The sequence below is a fragment of the Pyrgilauda ruficollis genome, unplaced genomic scaffold, assembly GCF_017590135.1.
Source record: "Pyrgilauda ruficollis isolate IOZ18807 unplaced genomic scaffold, ASM1759013v1 scaffold81, whole genome shotgun sequence".
In the NCBI taxonomy this organism is placed as follows: domain Eukaryota; kingdom Metazoa; phylum Chordata; class Aves; order Passeriformes; family Passeridae; genus Pyrgilauda; species Pyrgilauda ruficollis.
In genome coordinates this window covers 359,448-376,739 of record NW_024530044.1, presented here as the reverse complement: position 1 = coordinate 376,739, position 17,292 = coordinate 359,448, and the positions used below count along the sequence as shown (strand labels likewise).

At 39.0% G+C, this 17,292-nt stretch overlaps 1 protein-coding gene across 8 annotated transcripts in view; it reads left to right on the top strand.

Moving 5' to 3' along the window:
* Positions 1-16,292: 16,292 nt before the first annotated feature.
* The window catches only part of TFPI (tissue factor pathway inhibitor), a 34,647-nt gene continuing 33,647 nt past the window's right edge, over positions 16,293-17,292 (top strand). For 3 of the 8 annotated variants that reach the window (XM_041487629.1, XM_041487630.1, XM_041487631.1), the window contains exon 1: positions 16,293-16,430. The gene's annotated coding sequence lies outside the window, so the exon portion shown is untranslated. The remainder of the gene's footprint in view (positions 16,431-17,292) is intronic. The other 5 variants (XM_041487622.1, XM_041487627.1, XM_041487628.1 and 2 more) reach the window with 3 other exon arrangements.

Below are 17,292 nucleotides of genomic sequence, written 5' to 3'. Positions count from 1 at the left end.
GCAGGAATTGCCTTCCCACTGGCACTAATTCAAGCATGTGGCGTATTTAAGTGTATGATACATTTTAATAGGAACTGTGGGGAAGATTAACTGAACAGACTTTTAAATTCTCTGTCTCTAATGGTTGCAAAGAAGAGGACAGAAGGGTTTTTTTCTTCCTAGTCGAGCACTATAGGCTGTAGAAAGGGAAATTGTCAGGACTCTAGGAGGAATTGTCCCTTTTTTGGCAGTGAACAAGACTGGTGCCAGATGATACGATGAAACATCACTGGCAGATCTTTGTGTGTTGTATAAAGTGATAGTTAGTGATAATAGCTGTTCCTGCCGCTTTCTGTAACAGAGATACCATTTGTTTCTGCACATATCTTTATAATTGTACAGATACTTTGTATTGTGTTTTTATATTTGCCTTTGGACAAACAAGTTCTGCTGTAAGTATTGCTACATGATCTTTTGGATTGGGAAGGTATTGAAGAGACAATGGAGAAAGACAGAAACACAAAAACATGAAAAGTCTAAAAGAGGCATTGGCAGCCCTTGCTTTTCGTGGCTTTGTTTATTTTTAATAGCTGGATACAGTGCCAATGAGAAATTAAATGATCTCTCCAGCACAAAGAACAGTTTTAAAAGATGCCGTTCTCCAGAAACCTATGATACTTTTGCAACCCAAACCAGAAGTATTCCTTTTGCTCAAACTCTCTAGTGCCTAGTTAAGAGCAGATGTTGCTGTGGGTGGAGTGGGAAGGGTCCCAGTGAGGAGCCTGTGCAGGATCAGACCTAGGTTATAAACCCTGGGCTGCAGTCCAAGACTGAAGAAGAGCAATGTTACAGCCTTGGGCAGGAAGTCTTCTGTTCTGCTCCTGCTTTAATGCCTTGGCATGAGTAAGGCTTGAAAGATGGTATTTCTGTTGTGGAGCTCCTCATGGCTTTGGTGCACCAGGAGCCATAAACTACCATTGATTTCACACTATATTGGTGAGCTTTAGCACTATTTCTGCAGGGTTTGTCAGTGTCTGCCCTTTCCTCAGAGCATGGCAAGCAATGGTGTTTGTGTAATCACTATTTGAGGGTCACTGGGGCTTGTTAGCTGTCATGAAATGCCAAACAATTAAAATATACATAATTTTAAGGTCAGAGAGAAGTTAGTTTTTGGCCAACAAAGCTGCTACAACTCTGATAGAGGAGTTTGCTCTCATTAATGGTGACAAGCAAGAACCAGAAAGACTTTGCTTCATAAGTGTAATGTCTTCTGAAGTTTCCAGTGTTTTTACTTACATTATGTGAAAGATGCAGCAAGGAGCTAAAGAAATTACCTTATAGTGTGGTTGTGTGTGAAGAATGTGGTTCTTGACATCCAGCCAGCAATGTGAGCACATTGTTCAAAACATGCTTTGTAAGAAAAGCCAGTTGGGGAAAATGGCCCTGCTTCTCTGCTCTGTGCTTCTGGAATAGAATGTGTGGTTTATAACCTTGGGGAGCTTGTGGATATGAATAACATACTGGTCCAATAAAAAAGAAAGTTTCCTGAAGCTGTGCTGCAGTTCTCCAGAACTATATCACTGTAAGTCTCCTTCCTTGGCTTGAGAGCTGTGGGCCTCAAAGTGACTTCACTCCTTGGCCATAGAATTGGTGTTTCTAATGAAGATGCTGAAAGTACTGCAAGGGCTCACCCTCTCTGCACAGCAGCAGAGCTGAGTTGCCTTGCTTTGAGCTTAGCTCCATTTACATCACATTCTGTCTATGAATAAAATTGCTGAAGAATTACTTCAAATTGCACATTTCACACTGATTGGGATCCTGTGGTACAATTCTTACTTTCAAATCCTGTTCATGCAATCTAAGTCTGTTCTGTGCTTTCATAGCAGCAGATAATGCTTGAAGGGTTAATTTCTTAATTCCTCAGAGGCTATAATTTCTACTTATCCTCTTATCAATGGTTATTTTCTTTTTTTCTCTCTCTGATCTGTTTTGTCTTATAAAATTTTATATTGTATTAACAGATAGTGTTATTTAACAAGCTATAGAGCAAGTTATCCTACCTTGCAGAAGTTCATCTTAATTAGGTCTTGTATTCAAGAGTCCTAAATTGATACATAGTTCCTGAAAGCCCTGTGTTTTCCCTGGGAGCGTGGAATGCTTAAACATCTCATTTCAAAAATAAGAAACATCAAGAAATGAAAATGGATTCTAATTAAATGATTCACTTAATTTGATGCTTCTTAAAATAGACTGCTGCAGACCCTTTTTTTTTTTTTTTTTTCTTTTTTTTCTTTTCCAGTTACAGTATTACATTTTGCTAAGATTGTCCACAGAGATGTGTCTTTTCTGGAAGTTTACTCTGTGTATCACCTGATTTACCTCCAGACAAAGAACCTTTATGGCCATAACTCAGACTTAGAAACCTGAAAAAATAAACAAAAGAAAACTAGTCAAAAATTACAGTGACTGGGCAGGAAGAGGTTGAGCACTTAGCAACTAGGAAAATTTATTCCTTGATCCCCTATTACGTTTAGTAGTGAGTTGGAAGTAACATGAATTCAAGCCATCATTGGCCTTCTTTTTTAGCAAATAGGTTGAAATCTTTTAGCTCTTTCTTATCCTAAGAAATTAAGTTATGTCATACATATGCGCCTACATTTTGGGGCAGGTTTTCTGCTTTTAATCCAGAAGTCGTGGATGATCAGAGCCCCTCATACAAAATTGAAAAAAATTTGCTTCATTCAGGTATCTATTTCTTCATCTCCTGTAGATCCAAAACTATGGATAGGAACAGTTAGAGAAGGGTCATTCTACCAAGAGGTTTCTCTCTTTAATTGGAACAATAAAGCCTTTATCAGCTACCAGATGTGCAGCAAATTGAAAGGTGACCTGTGGATTGATCCTGCAAGACAAAAAGGGGTTCTATCTCCATTAGCTGCATCATCCATTTAGAGTTTTCTTTCTGTTCTCTTGGATTTAAATCACCATTTTGGAAGAGGAATTTGACTAAAAATATGCTGGAAAAAAACCCTATTTTATTCTGTACAGTAGGATTCACAACTGTTGGACTAATAAATTGTCTTCTTTTGAACTGATTTAAGTGATTGACCTAGTGGATGTTCCATATGTCGGGTCTTTGTGTGTTTGTGTGTGCTTTAAAGAGCCATGAATTATAATTTGGCATCATTTTGTAATTAGTCATGATGTATGCTTCATGTTTTCTTGTGGCAGATTCCAAAGTCTTTATAAGCAGAAGCATTTGTTCAGATAGGAAACTGCTCTGTGTAAAAAACATTAACTGTATTGCAATGACTTCAATAAAAAATAATAATAACAACACTAATGCAGAGACCAATTTAGGAGTGTGAGATAAATTTTTATATCATTTTGTGGTGATATTGACCAAAGGAGGAACTGTTGTATTTCTAAAGAGATACAGAAATTCCCCGGGAAGCTTTTTTAAGCAGTCAATATATTTTTGAATGCTCCAGCACTCCAAGCAGAGCAAATCTGTGAGTTCTTTGCTACTGAGGTCTGCTAAGAGACCCAGTTCTCAGGTTCTGGTTTTTGTTTTCAAGGCCTTACAGCTTATACCAACAGCAATAAGTAAAGCATAGTTACTTATTAGGTTGTGGTATTTATGTCATCCCACAAAAAAAAAAAACAAACAAATTCTGTTCTAAATCCTAGCTAGAGCTTCTGCATACTTTAGGCTTTGAGATTGATAGGAACCCCTTGTGCACAGAGAAGTTGAAGCTCACAGGTTTCTGTATGGTCCAGGTTACTGAAACACCTCTGTAATTCAACTAATGTGTAATTCCAAGAAGGTATAGAATCAGCAAGCGAAAAAATGGAAATTAATGAGTACATGCTACAAAAGTGTAATGCATCACATCCTGGCCATGCAGCAACACAGCTGAACCCTTGGGAATGCCTCCTCCCCCTCTAGTGGTTAAACTGCATTTCTGAGCAGTGGGCTTCCAAAATCTGCCAGAGCCAAACACTTGCAGATGTGCCAGAGGATGTTGCAGTATCTCCAACTGTGAGGTGGTAATTATTCAGCTTTCCACTTTAAATAAAGTCCGCTTATTTTGGAGGAGAAGAGATGTTCTCACAAGTAGTCACTGTAATATCAAAGAATTGGTATTACAGAGAATACCAGAGTGTGGTTCTTTACAGTACCAAAACATACTCAGTGGAGGATTGATGTTTTTCCCCACAGCCACTACTTGGTACCACATACAGAGAATATTTTCTCTATCATCTATAAGTGGCCATGCAGCAACATGGGGAAAACAGTTGGCAGTTGGTGTTTTGGGGGTTTTATTTGTTGAGGGGTGTTTTTGTTCGTTTTTTGTTTGTTTGAATCCTTATATTTTAGAAAATCCGAGCACATGAACAAAACAATCTTCACATATCATACAATGGGTAAACAAATCACAAAGCCTGTTTTCATCCAGAAACATATTGTACTGTTTAACCTCAGATGTGCAGATTGTATTGGGGCTGATAAAGCTACACTGAGCAGGCTGGCTGCTTTCAAGGTGGCTTTGAAATAAAAAGTGAATGGGTTCTTTGCAGACACATCACAGGCATTGGCATAAAGGTCCATCTGTGAGCTGCAGGCTCGGTGTGCTCTGCACAGCCCTGCTGGTTATTGCAGAGCTGAAGGGCACTTCCTTGGATTTCACAGGCACAAGGAGTGGTTGGACACAGGAGGAAGAAATGCCATCTTCCCTCTTTTTAATAGTAGTGAAAAGTACTCTTAAGTCACAAATGATCCTGAGAAATCAGCAGCAAGTAATCAAATGGAATATTGTTAAGTTTAACTCTTTTCTCAAAAGAGCAGTAACAAGTCAGCAAGAAACTCTTTTCATGTTCGGTGTTTTAAGCACCTGGGCCTTGATATACCTTAGACCCATGCCAGGCCTTGACAATAGATCACTTAATTGATTAATCAGCACTCCTTAATTTCATAAGCAGAAAGAACTGGTAATTCATTAGTCACACAAATATTTGGGCTAAAAGTTTTCTCCTGTCTCTTGTGAGAAAAGCATTGATAGTTGAGAATGGTATTTTGGACAGAAGAATGAGTATTCTCTTTAAAAATAAAAGTACCTTCTTTCAATTATGTGAATCATCTATATTTTGAAAAAAGCATTTTAGTTCCAGAAAAAAAATGCTCCTTACTGATGGAAGACCTATTTTAGCATGAATTTTTTTTCCTCCAGAAATACTTATGAAACCACCACAGGGATTCATCTTTAAATAAGTGTCCCTGGTTTGGAGCAATAAAAAACTTCTTTCTGTTCTTTTCTTTTCCTTCTGCTTTCCAGCTGGCCCGTCCACCTGCTTACAGTTTGTATCCAAAAAGCAAAGTTCAGAAACCCATAAGATCTTTCTGTTTTAAATGGAACAAAACAGTGATAATGCCTGTGTTCTTTATTTCTGAAATGTTGACATAATATTCAAAACTAGCAAACTAAACCATACAAACTCAACCAAAAAAGCCCAAGTTTGTATCCTGTTTGGTAACACTAATTTAATCAATGGTCATTGTGTAAGAAAGAAAATTGCATAGCAAATTCTAAGATGCCTGCATTGAAAATGGTTAATTATAATAGTATAAGCTCTCATGAATAATTTTTTTTCTCATTAGCAACTGATAACTCTGAAAAACACTCAACTTTGCTTTCTTGTCATTTTTGACCCTATCCTCTGTTCCCTACACTACAGTAATAGAAGAAAAAAAAATTCTGAAATTTAATAATCCTTTTGCCTGTATACGTATCACTTTGTATTCTGTGGAACAAGTCCTGAAAACTTCATTTTCTCCTCGCATTTCAGTGTATGAACAATTCCAACCCTAGTCTGGGTCCGTAATCTGTTCAAGCCTCTCTTGCTTACAAACCTTCCATACTTCTATTTTTGTCAGTTCAGTAGTAAGGAAACAAAACTGAGAGAGAAGTTTGCCATTTGTCAAACTTGTGAAATGATTTCCCCTCAAAACTTGGCATCCTCTGTCCTGACCAAGTAGGAAGTACTCTACATGCTATTACAGCTCATTTTAAAATAAAACTGAAAGGAAGAACTTAATGAACAGAGCCTTTTTAAAGGAAGCTGGTAATCACAATCTGTCTTTCTGCATGTGTAGTTCTTGTCTTAGATTCTAGCCAGGAATGAAAACTATGCCAGGGTATTCCACAACTGCAGGGTGGGAGGAGAAGGATGGACCTATCTACTGTAGCTGTTCCCCAAAACATTTAAAATTGGAAATATTTAAATACATCTATTAGTTACGTGCTTTATTTTTCATCTAGTGTCAAAGTAACATGCTGTTTCTATTTTTTTGTTGTTGTTGTTGGGTTTTTTTTTTTTGTTTTGTTTTTATTATTATTACAAAGCATTTAAAAGAAAAGTTAATTTGGTCAAGTTATATGTGAATATCTTGACAGGATGAAAAGGCCTCATGACAGGAAACATGGTACCTTGTATCTATATAGCAGCAATTTCTCCAACAAGCAACAAATTTTTAAAATATAATTGGAGGAATGAAATCTATTGGGGAGAATATTTAAACATCTTTACTTGAATATTGTCCAACACAGCACTATGACTGTAAAATATCTGTGTTCAGCTTGTATTTAGCTATTGAGAAGAAAATTTGTGTTTGATTTATTGCAGGTAGCTTGTATTAAAAGCTTCTTTGAAACATAAGTGCCAACAATTGTAACTTGTTTTTGTGATGGTTGTTCTGTCAAAGAGATTTATATATGTCCATTAGAAGAGTTATCCATGCATTAGAGCAGGGTGTGTGTATTACAGTGTCTTATCTCTGGGCAAATTTTCTTACCCTGTGGTGTAAGTATGCAAAAAATATCACCCCAGCTATCTCCTAGGCTGCAAAGAAATCAAATAAGCTGGCAGGCTTCTGCCAGAAGCTAGTGGAGATTTGTATAGTGCTAGGAATAGATTGCAGAGGATCAAAGAAGAATATTGAGTAATTCTTAATCTTCTTTTACCAACAGAACCCAAGCTTTATGGAAAATCCTCATTCACTGCCTGTTTTCTTATTAAAACAGGCTAATTCAGGAAAGGTGATGAGAATATTGCAGTAAGAGATTCTTGCCAGTTAAAAATTTGCCACTCAGCAAATCAGGATTTTACTATAATTTTTTGGATTTTCCCACAAAATCCACACAGTTTTCCGTATGTTGGGAATACAGCTTTTGTAAGTGTTTTGAACAGTCCTGTCAAACTCTGCTTTACTAAGGATGTACTTAGGAAACACCTTTAAATACTGGGTTTCTTTCTAGTGAGGGAAGTAGGATCATTGCATTGTTCTCAGTCCTCCACAGACTTCTCAGATTCCTTTCTGACTTGTCCTCTGGTAGCACTCTGAGTAAATCTTGCACGTCAGCCATCATTAACTCATTTCTGTTAAAGAACTGCTGTGGATACAGTTTAGATTGATTCATTCATCCAGTTACTGAGCAGACCAAGGTGTCTGAACTTGCTGCATGAGACAAGAATGCAGCATCAGGAAATTTCTCTGCAGCAACCTGTGGTGTTTTTCTCCTTTCAAAAGCACTGCCTTATTCCAGAGTCATCACTTATGTGTTTAGAGTTAGGCGCACACTTGAGAGACTTTGGCTGCTCAGCATTCCGGATGTTTACTCTTTGTTTTGAAACCATCAAGCCAAAATAGAAAACTCCCATGGAAGGCATTATGTTCCATTTTCTGTCTCCTGGGAGAGGTGATCTTGCCAAGGATCTGCTTTGGTTTGTTGTTGTTTGGTGTTTTTGCCATGAAGCAGTTGCACAGAAGAGATGTTTTGAATCCAGCATCTTCCTTGCAGTATTTTTGCTTCTGAAGGAAGGAGGAAATTATTTTACCACTGACTAATTTGATGGGTATCAGTCATCCAAGGGGGCTCTTGCCTAATGAGTTGGAAAGGGCTTTCCCATCTGGAGCAGTCTGACAGGACCTGTGGCACACAACTATTATCATGTCATGAGTTTCAGTATCACAGTGTACAGAGTATTCTTTGTTTGGCACAGTCTTCTCTTGATTGATTATTTTTGGACTTCAAACAAGGTATTTTTGTCATTCATTTCTACTCCAGACCTTGTCCCTTTTTTGAAGGGCAATCTGGTGTTTATTCTTCTTCCACGTGTCTAATCTCATTATTTATTACTTATTTTCTATTACCAGAAAAGTAATATTAAATACTAAAAGAATTAATATCTTTTTCTTACTGCTAGGCAACGTAAGCTTTGCTGAAGATGGATTAGTGCTCTGTCATCTGTGAAACACAAATTGTTTCCAGTTTCTTGGAGGGAAGGAACTTGGTAAAGGGCAGACAATTGTTCTGAGAGTTGTAAGCTGTGAGAAATGGATTTGTAAAGAATTTTTAGAACTTGATTGATTATGCACTTTTGTATATTTGTATGCAAATATAGAGAAAAGGTGTGTTGATTTAGGAAGTAAATTATTTATGCTATTATTTACTAATAGCAGCATTGTGTGGCAAAAGCTTATAGTCTAAAAAACATTTTATAAAGTATTGTAACCAATAAATAAGCTAGCTTCTGATAGAATGGTATTGAGTTTTAAATCTCTTGTGTCTCACTATTCATTGAGACTGATAATGGAAAAAAATCTTTTAAAACACCTCAGTTGCCCCATGTCTACAAAAACTAAGAAAACCAACAGTAAGCACTGTGTAAATAGCTGTCCCCTGTTCCCTGGTGAGATGTGCACTGCACGAACTGTGACAGGAACAAGTGGCTGGGTTTAGCTGTCTAATGACTTCTTCTGAGCACACTTGAAATGTTTGTTTTGCTTGGAGATGCTGTCGTAGATACTAGATAGCAACTGATAAGAGCCAAAGTTTAGGTAGTGTTTCCCAAACAACTTGGCTGTCTCTGTGATTTCTAGAGAAGCCTTTTCCTCTCCAAAAGGAAGACAACAAGTCAGTGAGCTGGGGAGGCAGCAGCCAGCCCCAGGAAGTGGAGGTCTTTATCACAGTAGCTGTTGGTAATGCTTTATTTTGGATTTTAGCAGATTGGAAAACAGGTTTCCTGCTTGTGTGCCTGGTTTCCTTCCTGTGTCTGGAGCATGAGCAGCCAGGAGGTGATGGAGCAGAAATGACAAGTGGGGCAGGGGTGCTGGGAGGCACCGGGGTACCCACGGTGGGGCTGGGGGGAGCAGAAGGCAGCAGGTCTGGCCCTGTGGCAGCTGGGGTTGGGTCCAGCTCTGTCTGCCAGGAAATGCCTCTCAAGGGCTGCTCAGGCTCCCCAGAGCTGGCAGCACATGGTGGTGTCCTCATTTGCCACCTCCATCACATACTCAAACCCTTAAAATACTTTCCTGAGAGTGTGCTGTGGGACTCCTGCTGCTGCTCCTTATGGCATGGCTTGTGCATCTCCTGCACCTGATTTATTCACCAGCCACAGCACAGGGGAAGGCTCAGCCTGGGGGAAACTGGCATAGAGCAGAACCCAAAATGACACAGAAGGTGGCCTGGGTGCAGTCTGGAGGAGCAACTGTAACCAGTGCCTCCCAGTCACATCCTCTGAAAAGAAAATAACTTTCACTTCTCTTCATCCTACGCCAAGATAAAACACAGGCATGCCCACAGCTTTCTGAGAAATCAGTAGAAAGTTCAGTGAATGGGAAGTTCTGCTTGTTTTGTGGTTTTCTACCTAAAAGCACACTCCATTTAATTTCCATTTGTTTCATTTAACCAAGAGTTAGAAACAGCTAAGTAATACTGTCAGAGTGTACTTCTAATTGATGATTTTGGTGCTGCTAGAATACATTTCAAGGGGGGTTGGAAAAATCCATGTAAGAAATCTCTGACAATGTAATCTGCTTATATGCTTGTTTAAATTAGTCCATTTTAAACACCCTGAGCATGTAGAGTTGTGTTTCCTGCATTATTTAGCTGTGTTTCAGCTTTGTTAAAGCAAGGGATAGGTATTTTAGATATTGCAACAGTCAATCATTTAAATTTACAGCTTCTGTGAACCTACCAGAAACTATTTTTGAATGACTAAGGAAATGCTATATGAATTTCATATGTGAACATGTATTCATAAATAAGTATATTATTCTGGTATGGTGTGTGTATGTATATAAGTAATGGCATAAATATGTATATTGTGCATACATAAAAAGATATTCAGAAATAAATCTCTCATTAGAGCAGTGGAAATAAAAATGGGCCCACTTAAATTAAGAAGGAAAGAGTTTTAAAACTTTAATGAAATATTTTCCTCTGAAAGCAGAAATTATCCTCAGGCCTGAGTACTTATAAATATTTATAACTTATGATAAAACTCGCACTGACTGCAGCCTAATCAGGAATACAAACCAACAATAATAATAATGAAGGAATAAATACAAGTGTAGTTGCTGGCTATTTCCACACAGAACACCAAAGCTCTCAGTGCTGCAACAGTGACATCCAGTGACTGAGGCAGCCAGTCCTGGGCTCAGGCTGCATTTGGAATGAGCACTAAAGGACATGGATGGAAAGGGATGTTTGCTAAGATGTTTAGTGCAACACTGGACTCATTAAGAGGATAATTAGAAATGCCATGGGAGAATGAACAGGATGATAAATAGGTAATCAAGAAGAATGGTGGATTGAATTAATCCATATCTGTTTCAGAAATAGGCATTTGCTGAGCCAAGTAAGGAATATATTATTTTAGAACAAGTGTTTTGTCCAGTGAGGCAATTTGTTCCATGAGCCTACACCCTGCCCCCCCCTTTTTATTATTTAACAAAACAGAATTCAGTAGGCAATACTTCTACTACATTTTGCTGAAGATATGATCTACCTCAGATAAAAATGCAGATGTATGATGGAAAGTTCTTTCAGTTTTTCAAATTAACAAAACAGAAAAGCAATAAGAAACCTTTTGTAGGGAAGGTGACAAAATGCTTACTGTCCTTTCACATAAGCCATCCCTTTTTATATTTTGGTTAAAGGTATTGTGAGGTTTTAATGAAATTGACACATCATAAAGCTGCTGGCTCTAAAACTGAGTGTCATTTGGTTCTGACCTGACCCCCTACTCCCTTAGTTATCCAATTTTTTTTTTAGTGGATATGAGTCTTGAAATCTCCACATTATTCTAAATGTCACATGATATACCTTGTACTTTGATTCCTGAAATTGTACTACAGAAGTAGCTTATTTCTGAGCTTTTAAAAAAGGTAATGACATGAACTAATTTTTTTAGGATTTCAACTTCAAAGCATGCTCCAAGCTGTCCAGTTTTACTCTTAAGAAATTGGTAAGTTAAAAAAAAAGTATATGAGTTATGCAAGGTCATAAGCAAAAAGAAATGCACAGGAAAATGAATTCAAAGAATTACAAGGGAAACAGCTGCCCAGATGGAAACAAGAAATTATCAAGACAGTCACATCTGTCCTCTGGCAAGAGGCAGTAGTTTGATTGTGACACAGGAAAATAAGAGAAATTAAATCCTTAGGGTTGCATTGCTTTTCCCAGCTCATTCTAAACAATATTCAGATTATTCAATATGCTGGGTATTTAACCCCTACTTCATCTGGTATCAACACAGGGAATGTTATATTCTGGTGGTATGGTAATACTAGGTTTCTATAGGGTACAAGATGACCAAGTGTTCTGCCTAATAAAAGGAGAGCCTTTTTGGGGTTTTTTTTTAAGCCCTGGGTTTGATGGAGGGAAAATTTTAAAAGCTCACGGAAAAAGAACAACAGCAGCAGCTGACTGCAGAACCTCTGTACTTCTGCTGGGCAGAGCAAAAGTTTAATTTCAAGAGAACCAATTGCTCACCTTAAGACAGCTGGGCCTAGAGATCAGAAAGACAGATGCTGAATGTATTCCTTGCTGCTGTTCAAACAGGCTGGGCAGCTCAACTTTGGGAAGATTTTCAACTAGTAAGAAGTTGATCTGACAACCACTTTGCTCTCATTCATCGTTCAGTTCCTTTCCTCTTCTCACCCCTGAAGAAATAAAGCACATTAGGATAGTCTGCTTATCCAACTTACCTTTGATAGCCCTGTTAAAGATTTGAATTTCAAAGCCCCATGAAAAAACCCCAGCAAAAATAAATTTGGGTGTTATGTGTTAAAGATTCTCCCTTTTAAAGATGTTTAAATATTTAGATGTTTAGAATATCTTTCAAATATGTTTAAATACTACGTTTCCGTTAGTAATGGTGTATGTTACTTAGTTATTACTGCTTTGGAGTGAGGACAGAAACAAAGCCTGAATTTTTGGAGTTACCTCATTGTGCTATCTCAATGCTCTGCTTTCAGGAAAAATAGTCACCTTCTATGTTCATTTCAGTTTCAGTCTTTAGAAAACCCTTGAGATAGCCATGGTTTTTAAATAAGATCAGAAAGTTACAGGAAAGAAACAATAACAGGGGAGAGAGGAGTGCATCAGAAAGACAGCTCTTCAAGTGACAGCTGCTGGATTCTGATCTTGCTTTCACTAAGGAAGATCTTTCACTTCCATTCACACGTTTTTATTGGCTTTGAAATAGTAAATACTACTGAGGCCACTATAATGGAACAGGTATAAACCAATAACTGAGCCATTTGTGAAACTCATACTGAAAGGAAATTAAGATATGTTGCTTTCTTTCTCTATGCTCCTCTTTTAGAACCTAGATAGGGTTTTGTGTGGCTGTGGTGACAGTGACTGCCACATCTTAGCTCTCACTTTTAGGCCCACTGGGCTGAGCCAGCTGTGCTGCTGGTGGTTCTCCTGCCAGATTGATCTGGGGTTCCTTATCCTTATGGGGATTCAGAAATAGCCGTGCTGTCCCATCTCATAGCACCAGTAGAAGTATTAAGTTAGGATATTAATAGAAGTATTAAGATAGAAGTATTAAGTTTGTTGGAGGCAGGAGGCAGACAGCTCTCAGCTCTGAGACCTAAGCAGAGGGAAAATCAAGTGGCATCGCTAGAGGGCAACAAGACATCACAGACTCCGCATTGTTAAAGCTCGAGCAATGTCACACCCTCACCGAGAAACAGCTGTTTGAAGAACAGCTTATGTAAGCCTTTGTGTTTTCACGACTGTGTGACATGGCGAATCTTGCTTCAGAAATGATAGAGCTTAAAATATTTTATTATGTCTGCACAAACAAAATTTATAATATCATTTTGTGTTGCTTTATCTCTGTTCTGCTACAGTAAAACAATTACAAGATTGGATATCGGTGCATCATTTTAATTTCTGAACAACATTTACCTAGGGCTATGGTGAAGAATAGCATATTCTCCTAAAAACTCATGCATTGGATACAAATAAAAATGTACAGGTTAGGAAAATTTGAATTTGGAGTTCACTGTCTTTCCCTCCCTCCCTTTCAGTCAGCATGAGCACCCATCCAAACTGGTAACAGGCATTGCAGGGGACAGTGACCCTGCCCCAGTCCTCTGCAGCTTTTAGGGTAGTTATTACCTCTTACCTTCCATTTCCTGCTGGCACTCAGTGTTGTCAGTATAAAACCAGCTTGCCACTAGAAACGTAGGCTGTGTAGTACAGGGACATGGTGCAGAGAAATGTGGAGAACCTGGCCTGAAGCCACTGCTGGGTCGAAGGAAGAGTCAGGAGTTTTTAAGCTGTGTGTTGTAAGCATTTTGCAGATGCAAAGACTTTTACTATTAGTATTGCTGTCCTTGCCTACCTTGTGCAGGCCAGCAGTCAAGACAGAGCTCCAGGCCAAGGGGTTTCCTGGGATTGCACTTTGTCTCCTGATTTGGCTCTTGGAAAAAGTGGGGCTGTCACCAGAAGCAGCCTCATTGTGAGAGGTCCCAGCTGACAATGTGGAGTCAAGGGATTTTTTTCTGTGGTCAGAGGGTAGCTGGCAGTGTGCCTTTTTAAGCAGTGTCTGTTTATTCATCAGGCTTGTAATGATGCTGACCTCTTACACAGACCTTCCTTTTTTAATTCCCTGATCTCCTAACTCGTTGGGAATAATTCTATGCACTTTCAGAAGACTAAATTCTAATCGCCTCAGCTTTGAACTTTTTGGAGCCAAGTACTGAGTACTGCAAGTATATTCAAACAATCTTTTTCATGGCATCTGTTCTAGTTTACTCTAGCTGTACTATTGCATGTATCTGCTGATTGGTACCTCCTCAGGTAGGGGTGTTTTCCACTGTGGACAGACAAGAGTTATCAGCAGGCTTCAGGGCAGGCCAGAGATTAGTGTGATTGTCTAGGCCAGGTCAGAGCTGAATGAAATTCTCTGATCACACTAAAGGTTCAAATCAGTTTTGTTTTCATCTTCAAAGTCTGATTCCAGTTTCAACTGAAGCTTTTTATGTTGCAGTTATAATACAAACTTAATTAGGAGGGCAACTAAAATTAGGAGGACTGCATGTGGGAGCTGGAGAGGCATCAACAGAACAGAAAGCAAAACTGCATATCTGAAAATGAAATAGCTTTTTTGGAATTTTTCTTTTGAGTATGCATTCTTCAAGTATATGATGTCATTTTTACTCTCATCCCAGTTTATTATTTGCCAAAGATTTCTTAGTCTAGCTTTCAATCAAAATAAGGCTTTCATTCTCTTATATGTTCTTTAAAGTACTTTTATATGTTTTTCTCCCCTTATTTGACAATAAGATGTCAAATGTGTTTCAAACTGTAGTTTTCCCTTTTATTTTTCATGTCTGTGTGGACTATACCCTTCAAAATTCCTTTGAGTTACCTGAGTGAAATCTTGTGAGAAAAAGACTGATGTGAACATATTGACACAAATGATAAAAATTTTTTTCTATGGGTGTTCATTTTAAAAAAAAATCATTAAAACAGCAACAAAAAAGTCCACTTGAAATTATGGCCAGGCCCAGTCCTTAGATTCGGAATAAATTTGCATGGACTTCTAAATTCAGACCATTCAGCATCCAGTACAACTAAAACCAAAGCAACTTTCTTTGTAAATTGCTTGAAGAGTGGAGCAGGTTTGAAACTATCCACACAGATTCTTGTTCATCCATCTAGGCACATTATCAAAGTGGAGCAGTATGTACATTTTTTGGAATCTATTGAGTTTGTTTTGTTTCTGTTGTAAATATACAGACATTTCTTTAAGTCATGGTGTAATTTTGGTCTATCTGCTTTGGACTGTCTTGTGACCCTCAAACAGATTTATGGATTGCACTGATAGACACTAATTCTTAACACAATGTTTTTCATCTGCTGTGGTGTGACACAAATGACAGAGTGCCCATTTCCTTTTCACTGACCTCTGCAGCTGGCTTGCCTCTTGCTTTATCTGAGCTGGTAATTAGTAACTGCAGGGTAGAACCTGGCCCCCAGCATTTGAACTGTCCCTTTGCTTTGGGAGTGCTTCTACTCCATTTCAGGACAGTTAATCCATCTGATTATTGACCCAGTTAATAGTAAGTAGACTCAGCTGACTACTGGCTTTGTTCTGAAAAGTATTACAGACATTTTTACAGTCAGGAACAACAGCCAGGAGATCTAAGGAGCTGTCAGGAGCCCTTCTGTTTGTGTCAGAGATAGCTAATCCATTAACTGGCCAGGACAAACTGCCAGTCTGTTTCAGGAACAGCTGAATATAACCTTCAATGACAGTGATTTAACTACCTGTTTGTCTTTGCCGAGAAATAATTACAATGAGTTACAGCTACTGACTGTGTAAGTTATTGTGCTTCAGCTGCTATTTCTGTCTTTCTTACTGCTTAATTCCTTACCTGGGAAATTCCCATCCTGTGTGTCCAAGACTGAGACATGTTCCCTACATGCACAACTCCAAGGTCTCTGAGGGTCCCCATCCCTATCATCAGCCATGGTACTCTTAATGACCCTGAACTCGAGTTTTAGCACGTACTGGTGTGATGTGTAAATAGATGGGATGTTGTAGCTGCAGGCAGAATAGCCTTTGTGAAGAGCTCCCGACAGCCGGGTGAGCAGCGTAGCTTCATTTAAAAAGACAAAACACAGCATCACACCGCATGGGATGTCCATCACACCGCATCCCTTAAACTTGCAAGGAGTAATAGGGCATCCTCGCGGGCCATGTCCGAGCCTGCCAGGGACAGCGACCAAATTATCTCACAGTCCCTCACTCTGCCTCAAGGTGCACTTCATTCCAGCCCGTGCTGTTTGGAAAGCAGCTGCTCCCAACCCCAGGCAGATGAGAATCTCCAAGAGGAAGCATTCCCGCCGCTGCCGGGGATCTCCGGCTGCTCCCCAGAGCCGGCCCGTGTCAAAGCTGCGGCTCCAAAGGCGGCGAGCGGAGCAATCCCCGGCAGGAGCCCGCAGCAGCCAGATCGGGTTGCAGCCCTGCCTCGGTAGCTTTACACCACACCCCTCCCTCCAGCGGGGATTACTAGGGGAGGATCACACTCTGCTCTGATTCAGGAATTCCCTCTTTCTTCAAGAGCTGTTGCTAGGAGTTTGGTGAGTACTTTGCAGCAGACTTTCGGTTTTAACGGAGTAGTTCTTTTTCCTTTAGCTGCCGAAAGCAGAATCAGCTGGTGGCTTTTCTTCAGATGCAGTAGTCAGATGTTTAGATTCAAAGTCCAAAAGAGAGCGCTGCAAAAAAAGGGAGAGACTCCTTTTCCTCTGCAGATTTGAAACAGCAGGACAATGAATATGCTTGTATGATTAATACAACTAACATTTACTTGCCATAATCTTAGTCTCAGGTATTTTAAGCTCTAAGTCAGTTCTTGGAAAGGAAGCCGTCCTAAAGCTGAATAAATTATCAATAGCTTGAGTTTGAAGAAAAACTCTTGCTTTTTTTAAAAGCATTTTATCCACTGCAGTACATCCAAGAGGCTTGATTCAAGCAGAGTGGTATACCAGGCTGTTTCAAATCGATCTGAGGCAACTAACTTCTGAAGCAATTCATATGTTGAGAAGTACAGGAAGATTTTAGGAGAATCATATTAAGCTGTTAAGACATAAGCCAATTTCACTCACAGTGTATTTGAAATTTACAACAAACTAGTGAATGAGGTGTCCAGTCGTATCAGTGTAACAAACGCACTCTGCACCCCAAAAAAACTTTACTTGGAATAATAATAATAATAAACTTCATTTTTAGTAACTGTGTAAAACAAATAAGTGATACTGGCCTGTATTTTAAAGTATTGCTAGAATTGGGTAATATGTTAAAAAATTGCAATTTAAATGAGGAAAAAGCCCATAACAATGGGAAATTAGAGGTAGGGAGAAAAACAGCAATTTGGTTTGGGGGAGGAGTGTGTGGATGGTCAGTCTGACTCAGTGCTCCAGGAATTAGCCATGAAAGTGTCAT